The sequence below is a fragment of the Falco punctatus genome (genome assembly GCF_963210335.1).
Source record: "Falco punctatus genome assembly, chromosome: 1".
Lineage (NCBI taxonomy): Eukaryota > Metazoa > Chordata > Aves > Falconiformes > Falconidae > Falco > Falco punctatus.
The window spans coordinates 65739465-65767204 of NC_137580.1; the positions used below are offsets into that span (position 1 = coordinate 65739465).

The 27740-nt window shown below is 42.3% G+C and overlaps 1 long non-coding RNA gene across 3 annotated transcripts in view; it reads right to left on the reverse strand.

Annotated features, from left to right (window-relative positions):
* LOC308063644 overlaps positions 1-27740 on the reverse strand; it is a 58512-nt gene continuing 30772 nt past the window's right edge. The window contains exons 2-3 of one of the 3 annotated variants that reach the window (XR_013928027.1): positions 25452-26985; positions 1-24683 (exon numbers count right to left, since the gene is read on the reverse strand). This is a non-coding gene — a long non-coding RNA (uncharacterized lncRNA). Of the gene's footprint in view, positions 26986-27740 lie in introns of all 3 variants that reach the window. The other 2 variants (XR_013928028.1, XR_013928026.1) reach the window with 2 other exon arrangements.

A 27740-nucleotide genomic window follows, 5' to 3' on the forward strand; every position in this document is an offset into this window, starting at 1 on the left:
CTTGCTGCAGTGTTATCAGTGGTCTTCATTCCCTTAAATCTGGTACAGGAGGTCAGAGAAAGGCGTGCTGAGAACAGTAGCAGTACAGGAATGCCTTTGTGTCCCATTCCTTTCCCTCTCCTCCCTGAATATCCACATGTATATCTATTTGCCTCCATGTTCCCAGACTTTTCTAATCTGTCTTTGTCACACACACACTCTCTCCTGTGATATATCCACTGTCTGGGTAGCAGTTGTTTTTGTCCAAGTCTACAAAGCCAGCAAGCAAGGGACCAAGTGAAAGGGTTGCTTTTTCCATAATAACTTTTAGTGACTGTTGAGTCATTCTGGCCTCTTGGCTTCTAGAGGGTCTTTTGTGGCTGAGGACGGAGGCTTCTTGGAAGCCCGTCCATGCTCCCGCTCTCAGGCTCCAGCTGCACAAAGAGCCCTGCCTGCACGCAGAGATGTCCCGGGTAGCAGAGGTGTCTGCTGTCAGGGAGTCCGACACCCTCCCAGCCAGGCTGCCATTCCCAGGGGCCCCCAGCGCATAGATATGAGCCGAAGGGCAAAGCCACTTGGAAACCATCTTTTCTTGTTCTGCTGCCCATCTGTTTGGAAAGGTGATTGACAGCCAAAGGGTGAAGGGCCAGAGTCTGTGCTAATTGCCTGAGGCCCCTGCTCAAACACGGCTGGAGAGAGAGGGGATCCCCACAGGCAAAGGAAGAATGGGAACCTTTGTGAGGCCTGACACAGTAAATGCCACCTTTGTGAAGATTTAGACTTGCTGAGGTCAGTTTTTAATAATTTGGGATGCTCCAGTCTTTTCCTCTTTCCTTTATCTGCAAAGGCTCCTCTTCCTCCTTTATTTCTGCTTCATCAACAAGCATTGTTTCAGTCAGGCTTGAATCCCCTTTCAGTGGCTTAGCCAAAGAAAAGACATCCCACCCTCCTAAACAAGACTCTTTTTGGGGCTGCTATTTTTTTTTTTTTTTTTTCCTCTTCCTTGTCTCGCACACTGTAAAGAATGCCTCTTAGTATTCTCAGAGGAATGGGAACATTTGCATATTAATTTAATTGTGTGTGCTCATGCAAAACTACTCAACTCACAGCAAACTAGCCACTGTTATTAAATTTAATTTCCAAAGGAAGGGCGCTATTGTTTTTCAAGACAAGAGTTGTCAAAGCTTACGTGTTTCTGTGTGCTGAAAGCACCTTCCTAGTTGCTTACTGCCCTTATTGGCATTGGAGAATAGCTGGAGAACATATCAAAGTTCTTCGGGGGAAGTGGTGAGCAGAGAAAGCTTTACGCAGGCAAGAGCTGGAGGAAAGCCTCAGTGTATTTCAGTTGTTCCCAGAGCAGGATTTCCCCTCCGTGACTCATCCCTCCCTGGTACATGCTGAGAGGAGAAAAACAGTCCCTACTGCCTTTAACAGTGCAGATAAACCCAGCTCAGCTCCAGCAGCATGTTTCCATGAAGCTGCTTCTAGTGCTCTTGGATATATTTCCATCTGGCTTGGGCATGTCTCTCAAAAGAAACCTGTGTAAAGCTTTTTTGCCTGGGATTGGTATGTTCACAAGCCCAGACGCTGTAAGTAACGCATGTGTGTGTGCGCATACACGTACAAGTGGGACAGCAAAACACAGGTCATCTGCAGAAGGAATGCTAGGCTGTGGCTGAAAAGGCTACTGTCTCCCTCTGACTAGTGTGGCATTTTGTGATCTGCAATGAGAAAATTTTCTCAAGCCCTCATGATGTCGTTCACTGGAAATACAGTGTTAGATAGGAGGAAACTTGCACCATTTCTCTACATATTGGATTATACCCACTTTCTTCTCTTTTTGCTTTCCCTTTCTCATGCCTTTCAAGAGTAAACTATATATTTTTAAGGTCTGTCACGATCAGCTAGAAGTCAGTGTATGTTGTTATTCAATATGTGCAAGACTAAATCCTAAATCCTTTCCCATGTTTATACTCGTTGGCACTTTATAATTATAAATAAAATTGCAGACTTGGCTACCAGCACATAGATACGTGCACAAAGCAGCAGAAGGTTTTCTGGAAATTTTGACAGTTCCATACATAATCCATGGATGTGACACGACCCGCGTCTGGTCTTAAAACATATCATCAGAACTATCAGTGCCACAATATCCAAAGTAATTTAGCTTCAGACCATGCACAGAAGCATAACACATAGGTGCTTTTGCCACATTGCTTTTGCACAATTTTCTCCTGTGTCACTGACAATAAAACTGTCAGAGTGACCTTGGGGAGGTAATAACTGCTCATTGATTTGGATTTAAAGCTTCCACAGTGTTTTTCCCACTGTGTAATATTTGTTAAAGGAAAAAAAAATAAACCAAAACACCACAGAAATGAAGCTTATTTCCACAATCTCCTTTAAAAGACATAGAGAGGGGGTTATAGAGATGCAGCATGTTTACCGGCTGCATGGCCCTCTGGAAACTCCGAAAAACTTTGAATTTCCTGGTCCAGGGAACAACATGTGAGAGGGGAACTCAAGAGCTATGTAGCCAGAAAATCCTGGTCTCTGTTGTAGCCAATCCAACAAAGTGCAGGGTGCTGAGCCAGTTTCAACGAAATTTTGTTTACTAGGGTGAGATCATGAAAACTGTGTCTTTTCAACAAAACATTTTGGTTTTAGCAAATATCCAGATCCTTTGGATTGCATCTGTCCTCTTGAGAATAAATTTTAGCTGCAAGTTCTGGATGCTTAAAGATAAGCCTTGTTAAGTTGGCTGCTTGACACTCTGGAAAATCTATTTACCAATTTACAAATATTAACATAGAGTTAAAAGGGGGATGCAGGACTGCTGGCTTTGACTGTCAGGGCATGCATGGCTTGTCTCCAGCCTAGTACACATCATGCCTCTGACCGTCTGGGAAATCTGGTGGATAATCCTGAACAGTGCCCATGCTTAAGGAAGTCTCAGCTGTTCTGAACCAGAAGTTTTGATGTCATACCTCATTGCAAAGGATGTAACAGTATAGTTTGTGTTCGCTTCAGCAGCAATTTTTTGGTGGAGAATAAAGTTTTGATAGCCTAGGGTATAAGGACCTAGAGGTTTTAAGGGGAAAGGATGGGCAGTGGGAGTAACTGTGATCTAAAGCAACTGTGCTGTGGGATGGGAGATCTCAACTGTGCTAAGAGCTCTTGCTGAGAACAAGGCTCAGCATGATGCTATTAGCTCTTATCTCTCAATTATGAAATACAAGCATCATTCCAACAGTTTAGCTTGTAGATAGGGTTCTTGGGTTAGCAGGAAAGGCACACTTTAAGCCACACTATTCATGCTTGCAGCTGTTTTATGTTTAGACACTGCTACATTATTTTTAAATTGTGCGTTGAAAAAAATATTTTTTTCAAACTGGCAAGTTTTAAGTTCTGCTTCCCCATCCCTGTAGCTACAGATTTTCTTTGATGAGATTTTTTTTCAGTCATGTGTGCTTTTCTTCATACCTAAAATAAAAGAGGCATGTTTATTTTTTAATTGATTTGCAAAACACAGTGGCTTATATTAATTGCTTAGGGTATTTCAGCTGAAATTTAGCACACAAAGACACATGACTCTAAAACCATGTAGAAAATACAATTTTCTATGTCCTTCCCTGGCTTTTAATCTCTTACATAAAGTTATATGAAACCTCTCCTATGCAGACAGGCTGAGAGAGCTGGGGTTGTTCAGCCTGGAGAAGGCTCTGGTGAGACCTTATAGCAGCCTTCCAGTACCTAAAGGGGGTCCACAAGAAAGCTGGAGAGGGACTTTTAAAAAGGGCATGGAGTGATAGGACAAGGAGGAATGTCATTAAACTGAAAGAGGGTAGATTTAGATTAGATAATAGGAAGAAATTCTTTACTGTGAGGGTGGTGAGGCAGGTTGCCCAGAGAAGTTGTGGATGCCCCATCCCTGGCAGTGTTCAGGGCCAGGCTGGATGGGGCTTTGAGCAACTTGGTCTAGTGGAAGGTGACCCTGCCCATGGCAGGGGGGTTGGATCTAGACAGTCTTTAAGGTCCCTTCCAACCCAAACCATTCTATGATTCTATGAAAATATAATTCTGTTTCTTATTTCTAGTCTGCTGCATACTGCAGTCAAGAGTCAATCATAGTTGAGTTAATTAATTTGAATTAACTACAGAGATCCTTTCCATTGATTTCAGTAGAGTGTGAATCATGCTGGCATATAATACCAATTGCTGCTTCTTAATTAACCCCTCTACTCTTATCTGATCTCTTCAAGTTACTCACCAGGTGTGTGGGAGAATAGGGATTGAAACCTTGGTCTTGTGTATCAATGAATGTCATCAACAGTGGGTTATCCAGTTGGGTTTTCTGTTGCCCTCTAGGCAAATTGGTGCTTTTTTGGTTTGTGGGTTTGGTTTTTTTTTTGTTGTTGTTGTTTTTTAATGCTAGTGGAAGACTGCAAAAGAAAAAGAAAAAATTTGTTCTGTAAAAGCAGGTAACTGCCACAAAGGGGAAGCCCGGGAAGACTCATGGCACAGGAACTTGGTTTGGAATATGTTAGTCTTCTCAGGGCAAGTCTCCACCAGCTTCCCCCAAGTTTACTTTTCTTCTCATTTTTAGCAAACTGTAACATTTTATGTTTAACCAGGTAGCATCTGGGGACCTAGAATAACAGTGAACAGGGCTAAGTGCTGTGCAAGGAGAGAGCCCCAGTAGGTCTGAATGAGGAAAGGTGGTCGCCTTTGACCACAATACACAAGATGCCTGATGGAGGTAGAGAATCTCAGAGGTGTTTTGGAGGTGAAATTGAAGATGCAGAAGACATTGACTATGCAAACTTGGAACACTCTTAACATGAACAGTTTGTCTTCGCAGTGCTTCCTTTTGCTCTGATAAATTCTTTGTTCATTTTACCAGACCAGAAATATATTGTGTGCAATAGGGCAGTAAAATACTGATATGACATCAGACCCCAGCTGTTGCCACTGCTATCCATGACAAGGAGGCTACAGACCAAATTGTCCAAAGTCCTATATCCCAATGGTTTGCAGAACATATTTTCTGCAGTTACTAAGAAATTTTGGATCCTCAGTGTGCCATTTTGAGAGTTATCATGGGTTTAGATACTCATAGATGTCTTACTTGCATGGATCTCAGGGTACACTGAGGCTGTAGGTTCCTGTGGAATCTATTGAATGTCCAGGTGTTGTTGCTCAGCTAGAGCTGAGCTAGATGGCACTCTTGCAGTTTAATTCTTTTGATCCTGAAGCACCTATCTACCTACTTCACTTCTGAAAATGATATTTAGGTTCCTAAATTGCATGGACACACTGAAAATGCTCCCATTCATATCTCATGATGTCAACACAGAAATGGCAAAAGTTCTCCTTCATATGTAGGGGTACGTACTGCAGGTTGGTTGCTTCTTTGTGTCATGGGAGATTGGGCCAATCTCCCCAAGATAATGCACAGTAGGCACAATAGCAAAAATGCTTACTTGCAAGAAAAAAAAAATATCTCAAAAAGTATATTTAGCCTGCCTTGCAATAAGGAACCACAGTAAATTACTGTAGCCATTTACCTGTGTACTTTTGCATCCATTCCTTTAAAACAAATGATACATTATTGATAACCCCATTTCAGAGAAAAAATTGATGTCATGCTCTTTTGTCAATTTTCTTTTTAATTAATGGTGCCTTTGAAAATGGTATTTTAGAAACTGCCGCATGCTTTCAAAGCTATCTTCTGTACATTGCTTCCCCGTGATCTAAGAGTCACCAAGTGTAATTATCAGTAAGACATCAGACTGGGTGATCATAGAAGTATCTTCCAGCCTTGATGTCATTTTTGTGGGGCTAAATTATGCATCTTCTTTTAGAGATAGCATTATAGAGGCATGTCATCCACTGAGTAAATTGACATCCTGGGCTGGATAGCAATGTAGCCCAGTGAAGGATCTGACCTGTGGGTTATCAGACTGGCAGAGACCAGTTTCATCATGTGCCATTCTCATGCACAGTGGTACCATTTATGCACCTCTTAGTTTCATGCCATGAATGAAGAAAGGAAAAGAAGGACAGAAGGATAATTGAAGGAGGAACAACGGCATTTCTAACGAGAATACAAGTCCCATTACGCTCTAATGGGGCTACCTGGGCTGGCTTACAGTTTGTCCAAATAACAGACTCCCAGGAACTGCCAGACTGGATCAAATCCAAAGCCATCTGGTTTCCAGCAGTGGGAAGAACCAGTAATAGCAGTGGAAGAGTTAAGACCTGTGCTGTAAACAGATGTTAAAAATTATCATTTTCTCCCAAATAAGTCTTCTGCTGAGTTGTAATCGGAACAACTTATGTCCCAGAGCAAAAAGTTTGTTGTTTCAAGGTGTTTTCTGTTGTTGATATTAGCTTTGGATAGTCTTGGTATGCAGATAAATGCCTCATCTTATGAGGAATTATATGAAGAAGAGACTTAACATGATATACATTCATTGTAATTCCACTAGCCAGGGAGGTTGCTGTATATGAGTAGCATGCCTGGAATAAATAAAGTGGGAGAGTAAAGATGGGCCACCAAGCACTGTGTGTTCAGAAGGCCACCTCCTAAAGAACATTTTTTCAAGAAGGCAGCGCTAAGTATTGCTGCTTCGCTACTGACAATGAATGGATATTTTTGGAAGAGAATATATGGAAAATTTACAGTATGTACAGGGAAATATGTATGCCTTGCACTACAGATGTTGGGTACTGTCTTACAGTTTAAATGAGTATGTGCCTTTGTGTTTATTCGCAAGCTATTTATTTCATACCACAGTGAAAAGGAAACAGTTTAACTGTTCAAAATACTGTGCTAGTCATTCAAAACCCAAGAAAATGCTGCTTGGTGAGCTGGTTCTTTTTCTGCTTTGGAAAGGGGCTCATTTCTGTGGAGAGCAGGGATTAGGTCAGCTCTTCAGGCTTTGAATCTGTTATTTCCACACACTGGAGGCACAAGGTGGGAAGGGTAGGAGACAAAACTGTTTTTTATTGTCAGAGCTGAACACTAAACAAATGTAGAACTCTTCCAAGGAAAATGTGCACCAAAGTAGTCTGAAAACATACATGATATGACAAAAAAACAGCCCCAAACCCAACACTGTAAAAAGAATTTATCACTGTAACTGTTTACAACCAAGTATAACTTAATGTATTACACTTGATGTGAAGCTGGATAAGAAGTATTTACCTTAAGTGCCATCAACTTTCACACAGAGGAGAGAATGAGCAGTACAGTCGGAGATTTCCAGCATGTTTTCTATTGCAGTATTGGGAAGGAGAACAACATAAGCAAATCGTCAGCTTTCATCATTCTCCCATGCAGAAAATACACTCTATTCAGTAGCATACTTTACTTAAGCTGAAAAAAGTGACACTCTCATCTTGATACTATTAAAAATCTGGGAACTATTGAAAAGACAGAACCACCTATAGATTGACCTAATTCTGTGACTGTAACTGAAAAGACAAAATAATATTATATGTGGAAGCCTGCACTTTTCATAAGGCCATAAAATGTTAAAAGATCAAGATTATTAAAAACCTGAAGAAATGACAGCCAAAGAGAGAGAGGCAAAACTGTTCTGCATAGTACTGAGTTCAGGACATACATTTTAGCAGTGTCGTGCTAGATGATTCAAGTGCTAAACTAGTAAATGTTAATATAATATTAGGAAATTATAATGATGAATATAGCTGGATACCATCTGGTATTAACTCAGTTCCCAGGGCATTTAAAATTCCGATTGCATAGTTCTTTGTAGGATTACTGGGTTGGAAAGCTGTAGTGAGGAATGTTGTAATTTGTCTGGTGCTAGGATTACTGAAAAGTCAGCCAGTGCTGAGTTTTGATGGAAAATATCTTCTTGGAGGTTTTTTTGTGGTTTGTTTTTTTTTTTTTTTTTTCTTAAATAAATAACATATTTCAGAGAAAAAGTGTATTTTCAGAAATTTTGGTGATTTTTTTTTTCTTTTTTAATGATGATGCAGCTCTGAAGCCTCAGTCTCCTTTATAATCGAAATTGTTCTCAAGAAGCCAGGCTGAGTTTGCTGTGCTGCACCCTCCTCAGACCCTGCATTGCAATGGTTTTTCATCCCTCAGAGACAGTGCTGTGCTGGATCACTGAGACATGGTCTCACCAGATCCATGTGGGAGAATCTCCATATGAGAAATGTAAACTGGATCTCTCAATCTGCTGTTTCCATCTGGACAGCCATCAGTTTTAGGGACCTTTATATATATATATATATATTTTTATATATATATATTTGCTTTTCATACTCCAAATAAACCTTTTTCCAAAGGGAAGTAAAACTCTTTTTCAATCATAAATGCTCTTTAACTTTAAAGAACCTGATGAAAAGCATTGGCTGTTGTAGGCCAGGGACAGGATAGGTGAAAATTGTTACTACTTTAGTTAACATGAGTAGCCAAAGCTTAAGTTAACTGAGTTTGTTAGGTTACGCAGCAATAGCAGATACAGAAAATATTGGGGATGCAAGAAACGTGTTAGGTTTTCTCTGGGTAGAAAGTCAGTAGAAAATAGCTTCAATGCCTTGGTGCTCCATGTATATTATACCTTATTAAGATAAAATAAGATTGTTTACTTGTAAAAACATCTGCTAACAATGCAAAATTGAAGACAATAAAAGAGGTATCTGATAGCTTGAGTACAATCCTTCATCTCCGAGTCTGTTTAGTAGAGTTTCCCATCCGCAGGTATTGAAATTCTCTTTGATATTAAATTATTGTACTTACATAATGTATGTTTCCCCCCTAATCAGTAACTTTGTGAGTGTTTTTTGGGGAATATTCCTTGCTTTTGATTGCTTACATTTGCCTTTCTTTTACATTGTTTTTTATTTGTATGCTGTATCTCTTAAACCATAATCTTCACATATTTCCTGCCTGTTACTGCCACACGCGACTTTTCTGTTATGTCAGTGTTGCGCTGGTCTTTATTTACTTACAGCATTGAGTGAATCAGCTGTGAGATAGAAATTGTGTTGTCCGTCCTCAGCCCTTTGGGATTCTTGAGAACTTGTGATTTCATTGTTAATGGCGGGGGGGGGGGGGGGGGAGGGCGGGGGGGGCTGCGCCTTAATATTAGACATTGGTTTACCGGGAATTGCTGATATGAAGACAACAGGGTGGCTACAATGCAGAACAGCTCTATCTCCTGATAGTATAAATGGCCACTGGAGTCTCAGCTGTCTTAATTAAGCCAGGTTGTGTAGTTCAGAGGGCTGGTAAGTACTCCCATGATCCTCTTCTCAGCAGTTACCTTGAGGCAAAATGAAGGTGCATCTCCGCTTCATTCTGATAAAACATAAAGCTGGGAGTTCTAGAAGCTGGTAGTGGTTTGGAGTGCCTCTCTTCTCAGGCACCTGTCTAAATGCATCATTGGGAGAGCTTGAAATTTGGAAGAAGAGACTGAAAAAAGCAATTGTGAATGTTTTTTTTATGAAGTCCTCATTCTCCTTCATTACTCCCTGTACATAGAGATTTTCTGCTTGTGTCCTTAAAGAACCTTTCATTAGCTCTCTTTGTGTATGCTTTTAAAAAATGCAGAGCAAAGAAAAGAGAATTCAGGGTGTGTGCATCACCAGTGGGGCAAATGTTAAAGAAGCGTTCCTCTGGGATATATATTTGAGTAAAAGGCTCAGGTGATCAAACCGCTCAACTTCCTCCAAGCTGTTGCTTCAAGATCTTTCTGTTCTGTGCCTCTTGCAGGACACAGTCCAACTCTCGCATTGGCCGTCCTTCATAATTTATTTCTTACCCCAGGTAAGAGAGTCGGTGATCAGTCCAGTGCAGGCACTCGGTTATTTTCTGCCTTCCCTGAGGCAGCCACCCTGGCTGAGTATGTTGTCTGAATGTGTTATTTGCTAGCAGGTCAGACACTGAAACGCCATAGCCCAAGTTATCTCCTCGCTTATGCGTCTGCTGAGTTGTTACCACCACCATGGCAATGAGGCTAAGCCAGGGTGCCGACAGGCTTTCCTGTACTGAGTCCACTTGCAAGGCTCTGCCTGCCCTGTCCCCCAGGACCCAGGCATGTTAGTCAGCTTCTCTGTGGCTGCCACTCAAAAGAAAGGCTTTTTGGCCACCTCTTTTGCATGGTCTTGCCTGCTATGGCAGATGTTCTCACTTTTTATCCTAGGCAGATCCTTCTTTGCTGTGTAGCTTTAGAGACAAGGGGTTACTCAGCTATTTGATAAATTTCAGCATTTGTTTTTAATCCATTCCACTCAGTGTCTAGGGTTTCTTTCCTGAGACACTGGCTTTCAAGGGCATTCAGGCACTTGTCTCTATTGCTGGTGGTTTTTTCTGTACCTTTTAGTGGAGCTAAAGTGATGGTGATTCCCTCTCCCTTCCTTCCTTCCTTCTCCCCTGATTCCTCCCCAATCCTAATGCTTTTGCTTTCCTACAGAAGAGTGATAAATGGCCCAGAGTGGAGTTTGATGAGGTCAGATGTTACTGTTGGCCATAAATCCTTCCTGCTTGTTGGTTCAGCAGCAGTCTCTGGCCTTGGACTTTTATGGCTCTCCCAGTGGAGGAGGGACAGCAGTGGTATTGCTGTCAGCACACCACAGTGATTTGCAGAAGGGTTTTATTTGAAAGCTTCACGCACCTAGAGACACTCCTCCAAGTCCCAGGAACAGAAAGTAATCAGCTCTTTGTTCCTATAGCTAGAGCTCTCCTTACTTACATAGCGCAGGCCTGCCTGTTACTTGTGGGGCACGAAGTTAAGCAGTGCACGAGGATTAGATGATCTCCCAACACAGACAACTGAGATACAGATGTAGATATATGGAGATACTGCCTGTGTTAACAACTGTAGCTGTGTCTGTCTGAATCAGCGATATATTTACTTTGGTTGACATCCAAGCACAAGCAAGGTGAATGTGCATTACTTTTTGGTACTAACTGTGATAGCCCAGTAGATGCTGCAGACAACAAAGTGTTTGGAGACTGTCAACTTGTAAATCCAGGGTAGCTGGTGGCTACCGAAAGCTCTGCTCTCCCTGTGTTGATTCTGGCAGAAGTGCCAAAAGATACAGGTATAGCGCTGTGGGAATGGCAAAGGATGGCTACGTGGGCTTACTCTCAAGTGCCTGTGCCACTGCTGTACACAACAGAGCAGATAGGAAGAAATTAATGAATACTTAAAAATGTAGCTTGACCTGTGACCTGAGAAGGTTTCACTGGCTCAGTCAGCCTGCCATTCTGCATGGATAAGAGGATGCAGATATGGATGGCAAGGGAAAATGCTTTCCTAAAACCCAGCAAAATTGGTGTTGCCGTTAGCTCTGCGTATAGTCAATGCCACTCATTCTCCCCAGACATCATTAGCAACAAATATGTCAAAAATTTATGTAACTAGTTAGTCAACACTTGAACAGAAAATGAAGCACATCCATTAGTGGGTGGGGCATAAACATCTCCTCTGGCAGAAATTTGTTTAAGATTTGGCAGAAGAGCAGAAAAAATGTTTTTAGTGGGTTGTGGTTTGGGTTTTTTTTTGTGAGAAAAATCAAGACACATCAGATGAAGAATGATTGCTCAGAAACAGTTTTATTCTGAAATCAGCCGATTTGAAGAGAACAAATTTATGGTGCCACAATAGAGAAGCTGTTCACAATGCACCATTGCTCTCCATGTCTCGTGCATTTTAGCTTTGATTGTTTTAATACCATTTGGTTAAAATCAAAAGTCTTCTGGCTGGTTTTCTGTGTTTTGTGATATTCTTAATATTCAAGAGGAGAGTCATTAGAAGATTGACATCAAAAGTGGCGTTTGTTTATTTGGATTGCTGGAAGGTGTTGATGTCTTCTACCTTCTCTGCCTTGTCTCTTTAAACCTGCTGGATCATACAAAAGAACATGAATAGAAGAATTTGCCTCCAGAACTCTTCATTATTAATGATGCTCTATGACTAAATTGGAAATCTGCTACTGTACCCCAAGGGGGTGATTAATTTAGCAGACTAGGAGTTTTGATTAAAAGGGAATGAAATGTCTGACACATAGTCTATTTATCAGTTATTATGATATTAAAACACTCTAATCATTGTGGTGCCTAAATTAAGGCTTCACAGCCTAAATGTCACTTCATAGTGCTCTTTTAGATCTGGCTGTGTGATACAAGTTTATTTATCAGTGGGCGCATGAGAATATGAGCGTACATAGTGGTCTTGGTAAGAACAAAGCAGTTTAGTAAGAGCTCTGCTCTTTACCCTTTCCCATTTGAAGAGGAGATGAGGGAAGATTTTAAGATGTGATCTGTGCATGCAGGACAAGATGCAGCTCTCCCTGATGTCCCCAGGAGTTATGTCACAAACTCTGTCAAAATGGACTGAGCCTAAAGTACACCAAAAAAATCTCGGATCTTAGCCTAAGGATCCAAGTCAAAATTAGTTCCTTCTAGAGACCAGCGCTGAGATGATACATTCTCTGAGAGCTGAAATTGTAACCATTCTGCATCCTTAAGTTAAAGGTTAGGGCACAAATTGGCAGCAATCAATCAAGAAAGGTAATCAGCAGTTGGTGTTACAAGAGTGTCATTTAAGCAGGCTGCAGAGAAGTAGGAAACGAAAGCAATAGGTCATGCGTTTCTGTGTAAATGCCTAAGAAATAGCTGTAAGCCACGGTATGGACATAGCAGGCCTATGGCAAGCTTCAGAGAGGGAAGGGGTGGGGGGGTCAAGAGCACTGTACGACCGAGGAGCACAGCGTTCATGAAAGAGAGTCAAGCACAGGTGGAGGAGCGGTGCCTTGTGTTACTGAGGCATTAAATCAGATCAGTAAAATAGTCATGTCGGCAACTCAGATACGTTTCAGGTCTCAATAAGAAAAATACTATATTAGGACTAAATTATCCATTGACTGACCAGGACGGTGATGGTGACTGTGACATTTTGTGAGAGAACAGGCTGCTTTTGAGGGCAGCAAACACAATAAAGTTGAACAATTTGTGACCCCTTTGCAGTATGGCTAAATGCCATATCAGGGTATAGTGTCGAGTCTGCTCTTGTAGACCCCCTCAGCGACTCCATGGCTCAGGGAGCAGCCAGTCAAGGAAGCCACAAGAGAGGAAGCAACTCCTGAAAGCCAGGCCAGCGGACTGCACATCGTTCCTCATATTATTGTCAAAGGCCCACCCTGCCACGGGGGACACAATGCATTAGATCAAGTGTTCCTGAAGAAGCAACAAAAGCTAAAGCATCCACTGCTGTCATACTTTTTTTTAAAACTGTTTCCTGAGAGAATCCCTGAGCTCCACTGTAGTAAGCCTGATTATCTACAAGAAATACATTGATAGAATCTATAGTAAAAACAGAATAATAGCAGAATGAGTGGGAGCATCAATAAATACCATAGTGACAAAGAGCCAGCCAGGGTTTTGTGATGAAAACATCATGATTTACTAATCTGTTGGGTGGCACTGGAGGAGTCAATGTGTGGGTGGGGCCGCTCTTGTACCTCTCTCCTTAGGTTGGTCTGGGCATATATCCAGGAGCTGCGCTTGCTTTGATCTCCAACCTGTGCTGCACTGCATAGATATGTCTCCCAGTCTGAAGAGAGGTTCAGAAGTGAGTACCTGACTTAAAAAGGACACAGAAACATAAATAGATGGCAGCTGGAACGGCCTGGAGATTAGGATGTGTTTTTAAGGGAATCAGGATGTGAAATAGAAAAGGAAAACTTCAGGGGATAAACCCAAACGTTAAAAGACATATTATTAGAGACAACAGCACTTTGCAAACAATGCTTGTAAAGATGTGAGGGAGCAAGGGGAATGTGCCCTCCGAATTAGTGGCAGATACAGGAAAAGGAACTCTTATCAGTCACCACTTTCTGGATTAATTCTTCCCCTAGGAAAAAAAAATAACCTAAAACAAACAAGAACTGTGGGAGTAAGAGATCTTCACCAGAGGTTTTGTTTGTAAATAAAACAAATAGAAAACTGCCAGAAGATAAACACTTCCTTAAAAAAGAAATGTAAACCAACCCCCAGAAAATCACCCAGCACTCAGGTAACATTTGCCTCCCCTCTCCAAGTGCAGGCTGGCTGGCTGCCTGCTGCTGGAGCTGCTGCAGGTGAAGATGAATGAGAGGCTGCCTGGATGCTCTGCTCCCTCCCTCCCGGTCCCCCGGGTCCCCTGCAGCTGCTTGCTGCTGCATGAGAATAACGAGGACATTGCTCTGTATGTGACACCGCCTCAGTAGGGTCTTTAGGAAAGCTCTCTGCAGCAATTCTCCCGGGTCCTGCAATAATCTGCAGCCTGAGCAGGGCAGTGCTGGTGGGCTCAGCACTTTCCTTTCTTTTATTTGCTTGTTGAGGGAAAATACTGCTGTTACCTCCATGGTTCCTTTTAAAATGATGGAAAGCAATAACATATCAAAAGGAGCGGCTAACGTTCGCTGCCAGGATAAGGTGGGGCAGTTATGCAGAGAGAGGGTAGCTTTACATCACCCGGTCCTGCTTAGGTATACCAAACCACAAACACATCACTGGATTGTGCCCCGCAGAGGATTCCTGGTGGGAATATTGCCAGCCCAGAAGCCAGGTCATTGGGCAGTGGTCCATATGTGCTCTCAGTTCCAGGTGGGACAGTTTAAAATACCCTGTGACCACAGCTGTCATCCCTGCCCCTCTGCTGGGGCTTGTATAGAGGAATTTGACTGGTGATGTCTCAGCCATTGGACTTGCAGCCTTAACGGTAACTTACACAGGCAGGAAGTGTGATGTTGAGTCTCTGAACGCAGGAGACTGGGTCTTTTCCCCTGTGCATAACACAGGTATTCCTAAGTGACAATCTTTTATCTGTAGCCTCCTGGAAATCTGATCAGAGGATTTGGGTGGTCCCATCTGGTGATAAAATTAATGCACTTTATCTTACATGCTGAGTTTCCATTATTTTCAGTGGGATTTAGCACAGGAAACTGAACAAGTGTGTGAGTGAGGCAGAAAACTGCTTGGCCTGATGGATGCCTGGGATTAACCAAGACATGGAAGTGGAAGGAGCTTCTGCATTTCTGTGAGAACACTGAATTTTGTGTGATCTTTTCCAATATCTTTAATTCATTGTTCTGGATGTTGTTTTAGTGACCCAGAGCTTGCCAAGGTGGAAATTGTTAGAGAGAAAAAGCCCATCCACGAGTTAGTGATAGAAATATTGCTAGCCTTTTATCTACTTTCCTGCTTTGATTTCTCTAGAGCTTACCTGAGCTGTCTGTTGTCCAAAGGACATTTTTATACCTGTGCCAATAAGTGCTGAAGTGCTCATGAAGGGCATAGCACGTCGGCAGTCTGTGAGGGATGCAGTGAAAGGCTTTCTTTAACACCACTGTACATGGCAAACCCAATTTTTAGCTGTATACGTCAGCATGGCAAGTTTTCTTGTTCCCAGTCAGCGTGCTACAGGGTAATTGAGAATACAGCTTATTGCAGGCTTTTGTTTCTCTTCCAAGATTTGTTCCTTTTCATCCCTTTCTGTGCCAAGTATAATAAAAAGAACAGGAGCTGAAGACAGTTTGGCTGGGGAAACAAGATTCAATAATTAAAAAAAATCACAACCCCACAGAAAACAAAACAAAACAAAAAAGCTGGTCACTAAAGAGGCAGAAAGACACCTTTGTTGACAGAGGAAAAGGGTAAGTAGAAGAAAGAAAAGAAACATCTAAGCTGTTTCTGCTGTCCTTCTCAACCAGCCTGAATGGAGGTTGTGAATAATCAAACACAGAGATGTCACTATTTCCTACTCAGGCAGCCCGTGCTTTTTCAGTGCTCCCTTATTACTGTCACCCCTGTTAAAATCCGAATGGCTGACAGCAGAGGGTTTCTTGATGTCCTTCCTCACGAGGAGTGAGGACAGTGGCTAGGTGGGATGTTAGAGTGCAAGAGGAATGCTCTGGTCTTAGGTGTCCTTATGAAAATCAGTATTGGCATTTGGCCTTTAATATCTTAAGCAGCCTGGGAAGAGATCTAGAAAGCTGGGAGTGTGCTGGGGAGAAAATGAAAAAAAAAAGAGCGAGGAAATGAAAGAAAGGCACACTAGTTCTGCTTTCTTCGTGTACTATAAGCTTTTGTGTACATAGAAATGCAGATCTACGAGATCTTAAAAATGCTGCACTTCTATCAATTCCTTCCCTAGTGTAGAGCATGAAGAAGCTAATAACTGCCAGGTACTCTTGTTGACATGGGGAGGATCATCATCTGGATTTAATCCAAACACTAACTACTACAGATGAGCCTAAGGCATTGCTATAGTGACGAATGATCCTGCTTCTCCTTACAGTGATATTCTTGTCTTTCCTTTTCTGGACACTCTGAAACAAGAAGGTGGCATAGATGAACCTTCAGCAATTCCTGTGTTTCCATGTTTTACCTGGACTACTGCTACCCAATATGGGTCAGGCTACCTGGAAAGGTTTAAATAGCATTTGGTGCCCAGCTAGGGACCCAGCTCTGCTCCCCAGTACCTGCTGCCAGTTTCCCATGGGCACCCAGACATTGTGGCACAACTGAGTAGTCAGACACGGAGTGCTGAAGGGTTCCTGCCAGGCAAGTCAGTTGTGATAATCTGTTGCCTGTGACCTCATTAAAACAGCCTGATTGGGGCTGCTAATCACATAAATAAAGAATTAAATCATAGCATTAACCTTCTACAGGGAAACCTGCCCTGGTAACACTGACAAAATTAGATCTATTAATTATTTACAGGGTCATTTGATAGAAATGTATATAGATGGCAGATTATGAGCACTTGAAGCAATAAGTTAACCATAAATTAATGCTCTGATAAGATTCTTTTAATATTTCCCTCTTAATGTCCCGAATTAAAAGCCACCTTGCCTTTAACTCTGTGAGACAGTAGCATCACACATCATTTATGATAGGTACATCAAACAGAAATACTATGCCCCAACATCAAGGATTTTTTGCGCTTCTTTTGGCTCTTGAGGTTCCTTGTTTTGTTATAAATTCCTCCTGTGTGAAGAGTTTCCATAGGCAAATTCAGGGCCAATTGCTCACCTTCTATAAGGCTTGGAGCTTCCTTGGTGGCCAAGGTATTCAGAAGACCTAAGTACGTTCCTTTGCCACCACTGAATGAAAAGTCAATGCACAGGAAATCTGTCTCACAGGTGCTGCAAAGCATTAAGATGCTTCCTGCAGTGGTTCTCTACTGTTACCCACGGAGGTATTCAGTTCCATAAAATGCCTTGCAGATTTTCCCTTCTGTCTCAGAATTGCTTGGGGAAAATGCTCTTGATTCAGATGGGATGATGAGTTCATTGTTTTACTGATTCTACTGGGCTTGCAAGAATGACAATGGTACTAGATAAGCTTGTTTGCTGACCAGAATTTGAATGTGTATCTGCAAAGAGAACACAAAAGACTTGGGCATGTGGAGTGGAGGAGGGTGGGGAGACTGGAGAGAAATCTGTCATTATTTATGGAAATATCCAGTATTCATCGAGCCATCTGCTGTGAACGATTCAAGTCTGAGAAGTGTCATAAAATGAGAAAGCATAATGGAGAAAAAAAAAAAAACCAAACCAAAAAACCCCCACCAAATTTGCATCACTCAGAAACCTGAACCAGTGAATATATAAGATCAGAATTTCTCTTTTTAAAGATGCTTTGTAAATTTTCTGCCAGATTGAGAGATAAAGATGGATGACATTTCTCAGGTTCCTTTCCTCACCCTTCTTGGAACAATTAATTCCATTTGTTCATTTCCAGCCCTTTAATTATTGATCACATCTTTTCCTTTTCTCTTTCTTACTATTTTGGGCTTTAAGGCAAGGGAGGGAGTTAAAAAAAGGTGTTTAGGAGACTGCTTAGACCTTGAAGCAACGAGAAGGTCTTTACTGTAGCCGCAGTTTTCTCTTTGATAAAGAAGCATCAATTTATTTGCCAGAATTTTATCCATATTAAAAAATTTTATTAATGTTAAGGGTGGGACTCTCATAGCACTCCTCTGAAGCAAGTCTCAGTCAGAGACTGGCCTGCTCTCCTGTGCTGTGCTCTCTCAGGCAGTTCAGATACTTCATGTATTAATTTGGTCACGATATTCCTTACACAGTGACTATAGACAGATACTGGTGAAACTAAGGCAAAAAAAAGAGGCAATGATTTGCACAGCCATGAAGCAAGCCACTGACAAAATTGGGAATAAACTGTCTTTCTTGATTATCTCCCTGGGAGCAGAGGCCTGCTCAAAGTGCTCAAAGTCCTTTCCTTGGGAGCAGTTGGGAATCCCTTTGAAACGTTTTTTGTCTTTCCTGCTTCCATGTATTTTGGTTACATTTTCAGTGGCACAGAACACTACTGGCAGGTGCTGTTGTAAGGCTGGGTGTGTTTGTCTTGCCATACCTCCTTTTTTCTCTACCACCTTACTCTCTGTCTATCCATCACACCTTGCTGAAAAAAGAAGCTGACTTAGCAGAACAATGGCATGTTAGAGCAGAAATTTATCTTCAGCCTTATTTCATCTCCTATAGTGTTGCAGTCTGGTGCTATGCATTTAAAAATCTTCTTACTATTGCATTGGCTTTTAAAAATACTTCCTTGCTTTTAATTTATTCAGTCATTCACATAGGGTTGCCTTGACATCCTGCAATGTGTCTGTTCACCGTGCAGGGTGCAGGGCTGCCTTTCTTCTTCCAGTGTTCCAACTTCATGCCTTAAAAATTGCGTGTCTAGCCCAGCAAAGCACATAAGGATGTGCTTAAGTACCACAGATTTCAGTTGATGTGATTAAGCATGCTCTTAAGTGCTTGCTTTCTTTGCCCCTTTCTTCCTACTTTTAGCAAACACCTTTCTTCATGAGAAAGCCTACAGAGCAGTGGTGCAGATGCATACCCACCGCTTCTTTCTCAGCAAAGTGATTCCCGATCTCTCTGGATGTGAGATTTGTGATTTCCTGGGGCCAAGGCTTTACCAGTGCAATACTAGACTATCATAACAATAGAAAAAAGGATGGGAAGGTACTTTAAGAGATCATCTATAGTGTCTTCTTGTTCCTCAAGGCAGGATCAGCTCTACCTTTTTCTTGTCCAACATGTTTGTCTAGCCTTGAAAAACGAGCCACAGTAGAAATGCAGCAATTACTCTCTGGCATTCAAAGCATGTCTAATCTAAGTCTCCCTCAGCCATGACTATTTGATCTGTTTGCTATGCATATAGGAATAGTCTGCCTTTCGTTTCTGCCTTTTGAAAACTTGCACATTGTTAATTAGTCAGCTCTCTGCCTTCTCTTCTGCAGACTTATTTTAGTTCTTGAGGAGCTTGGGCTTAGCCCAACTAATGCTCTTAGAGGTAGGTTTCACACCTTCGAAGAAAGATGCCTTAGCTCCTGCTTCAGGAGACAGCAGTTTTTCCCCAGTATCCCCTTAGATCTAGAAACAACTCCTTCCCTTTTAGCCTTCAGCTGTGGGGTTTTTTTCCTATAGCAGAAACAAACTGAAGCAAGACGAAGTGGCTATGAATTACAGTGCTATGGGATAGTCACCATAAGTTTTTGGACAGGTCATTTGTTCCTTTCTTAAATTGTAAAGGACTTCTTATAGCTACACTCATGCTGAGTAGCACCTCATTCAGTCAGCAGCCCCTCTGTAATCAATGTCTGCAGGGGAGGGAATACTGTGTGCCAGGTAAGGGAACTTTCACTTCCCACCGCAGCCCACTCTTCTCTCTCAGCACTATCAAAAGTCATGTTTAGGCCAGTAGTGAAAAGCTGATTGCACGAAGACATCTGTGAAGTACACAATTGTGTTGTCTGCAGTGCACTGGAGAAAACGGTCCTTTGTTTGCTTGGGACACCAAATCCATTGCAAAAAGCAATATTTGCAGCTAATCACCACAGTGATTTGAATTTGCATTTAGCCATTGTGCTAACAGAGGCAGCTGGAAAAAGAAAAAAAAAATCAGCACAAATAAACACAGCCATAAGTACTGTCAGTTTTCAGCACCAGGAGCTGCTGGAAGTAATGCTGATGCCTCCAACCCAAGAAATCTTTTTAATGCGAAATGATATATATGAGGCCAAAAGAGGAACACATTTTGTCTTGTTTGCTGAAACTCCAGAATGGATCTCTGAGTCTCTGGATGTAATGATTGCTTAGGCAAGTCAAACATTGTATATCACCTGCTGAGCATCTGATTCATTGACTGAGTGGATTGAAGCCAATTTAACCAGCTGGAATCTGTAATATTGACTTCAATGGTGTGATACTGATCTATATCACCCAGAGGATTTGGCCCAGAGACAAAGCGAGGCAGTGTTTCCTTTGGGCGACATCTTTTCTGCAAGCCAAGGTGGAAGCAAGCATCTGTCTTGCACAGCCTGGTTGTCCGAGAAGTCGTGTGTATTGCTCATTCGGTGCTACAGCAAGGTTTTATCATTGTGTGGATCTTTTGGACAGGGGATGGCAATCAGGGACAATAGCTTCTTTCTCCTGGCTCTGTTCTTTTACTTCGCAGCTGGTATCATCTTACAGCAGTTCTGGGTTCTCAGAATTCTCTGAGTGTACTGATTCCCACTGCGCAGATTTCTGCCGGCGCTTTTGCTGCTGTGTAGCATTAGTGTGGGAGAAGGGAGGCGGCTTAACCTGGCTCTGGTTTTCCCTTCCACCTTGCTAAGGAGATCAACCAGGCATACCACCTGCCTCGCTTCGCAGAGGGGCCCAGCAGCCCAGCAGTACAACACATAGGCATGAACAGCAGCAGAGGACAGGCACGGCAGGACCTAGCTCTGTGAGTGCTGTGGCAGCCCTGGTGCTCAGTGCTGTGGACATTAGAGTTATGATACTACAGCACTGTTGCTCATCATTATTTTCTAGCTAAGTGACTTCATTTCACTAAATCTCTACAGCTTTCCATATCTCCATAAGCAAGAAACTGGAGGGACAAAAGGCTAAGCAGAATTTATTCTTGCTCTTTATTATTATCACATCTTTTGCCTCCTTTTTAGGATTTATGAACCTCTATTCAATTAAATCATCAGAAGCTTGAAAAAGCTAATTGTGGGTTCATATATTTCCATAGGCATGGGCTCATTCCTACACCAGATGTCAATAATACCTGATCCGTGCAAATGGAGCTGGTTTTGCAGCAGCCTGCTGTCTGATCTAATTAATGTTGTGACTCCAGTCCACCCTGAGTAGGAATGGAGTTTGGGTTTTGCATAACTGTAAGGCTAAGGTGGGCACAATTAGAAACAGGGATCTGGACTCCAGTGTCTCAAAGGCTGAAATCCGAAATGTCAACCCTCCATTCCCAGAGGCCCAGATATAGGAAAGCAACACAAGAGGCTGGCTCTTTACACAGAAGAGAGCCCAGGAGAACCTGCAGTGCACTGCCCAGCCCTAGCGACTGTTTGCAAAGGCAAAAGGGGCTTGATAACTTGAACTCAGGTTCATGTTGGGTCTCTCTTTTGTTTTCTTTGATCTTTCTAACGCAGTTTCCCCCCCTGGGTCCAGACAGTATCAGACTGCCAGCCGCAGAGCACTGATTTCACATGCCGGTGTTTCTAGGGCGGTATCAGGACTTTGGTGGCTTGTGGAAGTGATGTTTGTTGGGTAAGCCCACAGGGCCAGGACGATGTGCGTCATCACCTCATCCAGGCAGGCAGACTCTACTTTTCTTGGGGAAGCTTTTTTCAGGCCTGGCTGAGATTTTGTGTTTTCCTAAGCAGGTCTCAGCCAAGCACGGCTTGCTTTTATTTTTGTTGTTCCTAGCATTATTATCACACAGCTTGTTTTCAAAGACAACAATGTGGAAAAACAATAGCATCTTGCCAAACTCCTTCAGTGTACTGTTTGCAGGTTGTGCTATTGTATCAGTGTCCTCCTATGCACACTGGAATGCTTTGTTTAGCTCTGTCCTGTGAGCTACAAAGGGAATGAAAATATTGAAATAAATCCCTCTCTCCCCTAGCAAACAGACCTACCTTCTCCTGGTACTTTTCCTTTTCTATCTTTCTGCTGCATTGTAGGGATCTTGTTTAGCATTTAAAAAGCTACTGCTGCACTCTATTATCAAAGACATATTTGTTAAAACATGCATATGAAAGGATTTGTAATTGAAGTACAGCTTTGATATATTTAATAGGATGTAAAACTGCCATCCCTTTTTAATAGGAGATGCTTTATGTGCATTAGAAATCATACAATAATGCCTCTCCACTGAGCTTTACCCATTAGCAGACTTTTTGCTCCCTTTCTTTTAGTTAATCTTAAAACTTTAATGTAATTTAAACACATTAGCATCTTTTTTTCTCCCCTTTCTGTACATGGAAGTGCTTTGAACTGAACTTTGTTTCAAGTAAGAGATAGCTACAAACATGGCATCAATATGCAATGCCCCAGCGCTGCCTGACAGATGGTCCATACACAGGCAGATCTCCTTGCCTTGGAAATGTTAGCAGTAATGGGAGCGTGGCTGTACGTGGGAGCGTGCAGCACGCGTGAGAATAACCTTGTGAACAATGAACCATGGATGTGAATAAGGGCACGTGCTTTTCTATATTCATGTCTCAAATGGAACCAAATACCAGACCAGCAGAACAGAAAATGACAGTCAAACCAAAAATAGTAATAATAGCCTCTTCAACAGCCATTTCCTTGTTTCAGTCTCGGAGTGCTCTACAAAGAATCATTGTTACAATTCAGGAAATAAGGAGGTAAGATGGTAGAGAGGAAGCATGCTATATCTGACTGGTGTTTTGGGTTTCTTGCAGTTTGGTGTCTCACCTTACACAGAGCTGTTCTCTATTCCTTTCAGAACTCAGGGTCATGGACTATTTTGCAAGCTGGCTAATTAGTCGCTCTAGAAAATCCTGGATGTGTCTCCAGACCTTGTCAGAGGAACCCAGGTAAGAGCTCACTTCTGATTTCTAGTCTAGTGCCCCGCCAGCATCCAACAGTATGTATTAATCATAGTTGTTGTGAGAATATTCACATAATGCCTCAGACATTGTTGCTTCATTCAAAAATTGAGAGCTTTCAAGGAGAAAATATCTCCCCCTTGAATCAGACACACTGCTGTACTGGGCAAGATCAAATTTCCAATTCCAACTATGCAAGCGTTCTTCCTGCTTTTCCTGAGTATCTTTTGATTAGTTCATTCGCTAGCATCCATGAAAATGTTGTGCTAGTGCTTTACAGAAGTTGGATAGCTGTGAGCCATGGATGTAGTCCTTTGCAGAATAACTTTTCCAGTTACTACCCACTACATGTGTTCATGTGTTTTAGCAGCAAGGGCTAAGCACTGGCCTGGCACACATGTGAGGACACGTGTCAAGCCCATGCCTTGATGACTGTAGGTATGCTGCTGTCACCCAGGTCTGCTTGTAGGAGGGGGTTGCAAAGCTGGGACTCTGTTTCCCACTGAATTTTTTGAAGAATGACTGTTCCTCTAGGCTGAAAAAGTAACAGCAATGGCATAACTGGTCTGTCATCCCTCAAGTGACTCAGCCTGAGCTTTGTTTACAAGAGTTGTCAGATTCCCAGCTTGGGACTCTAGTTGCCCAGTGCTGCTACTGCTTTTTCTTCAGCAGCATTTTTAGCCTGGATTGCCTGGCCCACACTGGAGCCCACAAATAGTCATCTGAGCAAGGGGACACATTTATTCAAACAATACAGGTATCTGAAAGACCTGTAAAGTTGCGTATGTAAATATTGAATGACAGAATGTATTCTATTAGCATAAATTGATGTTTCACAAATAGACAGAAACTCTATTTCATATAGAGAATAAGGATACATTCTTTTTGTAAAGAGAGGTAGTGCGATTCATGCAATTTGCATTTGGATATTGCCATTGCTCAACGAAGTGGTGCGTGTTTGGGTGCATACAAAGTGCAAGAATCACACGAGATAGTTTCAGTGTTTTCTAAAACTGGTTCTCTTTTGCTGATGTAAATCCAGCTCCCATTTCTACCAGTATCTAAATTCTAAAAAAAATAGGTGTATTCATTGTATCCAGCATAAGACAAAACACAGCCTTTTTGGTGACAAAGCTGATCTGCAATTTAGACTGATGTAAGGTAGGCTTAAATAGAAATTTTAAAAAGCATATATCAAGCCACAGTTCAGGGATATTGTCACTATTTTCAGTGTCAGCACACAAATTCAGTAGGCACAGTTTAAATGCCAAGTCAATTGATTGCTATGAAATCCTCAGGATTAAGTTAACTTGGGCGAAGTGCTGACCAGCTACGTTAGGTTAGCCAGATAAAACATTTAAAAAAAAAGCAACAAACCCCAAAAAAATAGAATGGGATTCAGAACAAGTTGGTGGAAGAAATGAAGAGGTATTACTGCAGTCAATGTGTCATAAAAATTCTAGTCCTTTTTTTTTTCCCCCTTTATAAAAAAAAACAAACAAAAAACCAAGCCAAGCTGGCAGGAGAGGTCGAGTGAAGTCTTGGACAAAGCTAACTGCCCTGTCGTGTGAGCTTTGTGTGAGATGTGGGCTCATCACACACCTAGCCAGACTCTGCTGTAGAAAATTAGCAAAAATTACCTCTTACCTTGTCCTTGCATAACAAAGCCATTAACCTGGAGCAGATCACTAAACAGAAACAGAAAATGAATCACTGTTGTCTGCTGGATGTAGAAGGGCTGTCACCAGGACTATGTCCAGCGATCCTCATAGCTCTCCAGGACACCTGACACAGGTAAATGATGCAGTTCTGAGTTTTGCTTACATTTGGTTCTGTACTCAAGTAGCTAAATTTTCAGAAGAGCCATCCCCACAAGGGCAAACCTATTCTCAGTTGGGGATATTAAGTGTAAGTCACTACAGGTGACCCCTGTATTTGTATATTTGAAGTTTTTCAGTCCTTTGTAAGAGCTGGGACAAATACTCCATAAAGTTTTAATTCTAGCTCAGATGTTTAGGTTTTCTCTTCTCTTCTCATTACATAGCAAGTGCGTGAGGAAACTGTTTGGGCAGAGTTAAGTACAAATATGTATTCTAATAACAGTAATAATATGTCTTCTCTACAGGTAAAGCTCATGAAGGACTGAAAGTAATACTGCGTTATTCCAATGTGCTTTAGTGGTTTATTTCAGGATGAGAAAACGAACAGGATTTACTTGACAGAGTAGTCTTAGAAAAAAAAATAGTCGAAGCTAAACATTCACAAATATGTGTATGAACTACAAGGGATTTGATAATAGACTAACTTGATTTAAAAGAGGAACAAGAGATCTACTTAAAGCAACTCCCTATGGCCTGGTCTACTAAATGACACGGAGAGTCTACCTTCCCAGCTTTCTATAGGGTCTGGGCTTTGTTATCAAAGAGAATACATTTATAGAGCATCATGCCTTAAGTGTGCTTCAAAGAACAACTAAATGCCATGTGTCGGCCAAATACATAGGAGTGGGTTCCTTAAGAGACCTTTCAGTCGGGGGGGGAAGACTCAACTTACCATGAAGAGGCACACACAGAAGCAGAAAGGGCACGTGTAGCTTTATCTGAGACGCATTCAATTCAGCTACTTTAAATCTTCCCACAACACAACAGAAATCATGTGCAGTTTAATATCGATAACTTCTGTCCACAGGAACTTTTGCACTAGCCAAGATGAAGAGCTGCATTTGAGAGCACTACCTTTGCAGGAGTGAAGGGGAAAATACGGATTCAATGCCAGTTCTTTGCTGAAGCGCAGTGTGGAGCTCACCTGAAGAACCCATGAGTATTAGTTACACCCACAGAGCAGAGGTATGGCATTTCCAAAATTAGCGCTTCCCTTCACACAGAATTAGTCTTCTGGGGATTCATTTCTTTGCTTGCTCCCTGGCATGCACAACAAATATTTTAACCTTGAAATACCTTTCTGTCTTTCCTAAGTTTCACTGAAAATAAACCTAGGAGTCCTAGCCTCATCTGTGAGGCTGAGGAGGTAGTGGTTACGTACTCTGCTTCCACAGGGTACTTCCACGAGGCCCGACTTAAGCCCTGGATGTGCAGGAACAGAGTAGCCAGTCTCCCCTGAGAAGTGATACAGGTTCAAACTGCCCCTCTTGTGTAAGGTATTACACTATTTGTTTTTTTTTAACCGTAAAAGTTTGTGAACTCTTGCGTCTCTTCACAGACAACCAACGGCACAACCCTTCTTCACGCTGTGTCGGCCAAGTGAAGATTTCTAGATGCCCCAGTTTTGGTCTGTGGAAAATGAATACAAAAGGATGCAAGAGAGGATGAACAAAGGTACGCGATGAAACAGCACAGGTCCGTTATGACAGACCAGGGACCCAGCACTCTCTGAGGAGGGGCAGTTTCTTAAGGCCCTTATAGAGTCCCCAAGGCATTGCCTTTAAGAGCAGCAGCGGGTGTTGGGGGCAGACGGGTCTGGCCCTGACACCCACTGCTGCTCTTAAAGGCGATGCCCTGGGGACTCTAAGGCTCACTTAGGCTGCAAGGCTTGCTGCTCTTACAAGTACCTTGGTGCTGCTGCTGGTCCCCAGAAGCGGCTCTTTTAGCTCTTTTCAGGATGGCGCTGGCAAGGTGACGTAAGTTCAGCTTCTCACCCAGGCAGTGGGGAGAAGGTGGCTCCTCAGCTGCTGCGTGCTCAGGTCCCTCAGGGTAAGGTGGGGGCTGGGTGCAAGTCCAGGCCCTCTCAATGACTTTCTGCTATTGCCTCTGCAGTGCGGTGTCCTACAAATAAAACAAACCACACGTGTGTTCGTTTTGCAAACCTGTCCGTTGGTGTGGAGATCTGCCCCAATGTGTGCCAATGCAGAGGCTAGGCAGCAGGGCGGGTTGGATTTGGGGGAAAAGTCAGTTGCTGCTCACATGCATGATGGAAGCAGAGGCCGCTTGGAAACCCCAACATTTATGTGGGTCGTTAAACGGGAGCTGTGGGTCACTCATAGGAAATGCGGTGCCGTGGGTAGTGCCTGGAGAGTAATGAGAGCCAGGTAATGGCATCCAGACAATTGCAGTTCTTACGCTGGCATTGTCTAAAATGGAAAAACCAACAGTCTAAAAGGCTATAACACTGATTCTGTAGAACATTAAACTATTATTTTATGCTGATGATATCCTACTGTTAATTAAGGACTCGCATGCTTCCCCTCCTGCTTATAATGAGTATTGCTCTCCGAGTACAAAGTTATCATTGCACAAAATTAATGACTCTGAGACTGCGGTGATGCAGCTTTCTGGAGTTTGCCCTTCAGCCGTGCTCACCTCATGGAATCTTAAGTGAGCACCCAAAAATATAGTATAAATACTTAGGGGCTGATATTAACAAAGCCTCACACAATGTAATTAAAGATCATTTAAATCCAATTATCAAGCAGGTAGGAAGAGATCTGGAGGAATAACCAGAGCCAAATAAAAGCAAACATGCGTGATTCAGTAGGCCGGATTCTGCCCTCATTTACTGTCCCGTCAGGTTGTTAAAGTAGAAATAAGGACATGGTGTAAGTCAGCACCCTCAGAGTCACTGTCATAAATGATCTCATGACAATATTTCCCACTGGCGGCAACAGCTGTGCGTGTGTAGAGCTTACTTTGAGTATAAATGTATACAAATAGCTATGAATACAATGAGAAATTCTAACAATTACAAATAATTATATTATCAGCCCACACCTGGGGGGGGGGGTGGGGGGGTGGGGGTGAAAAAAAGACATGCAGATAGGAATACTTCACTTACTACTGGAAGTCAGCTGTTTTTTTTAAGAGTACATGGGTGGATCACACAAGTATT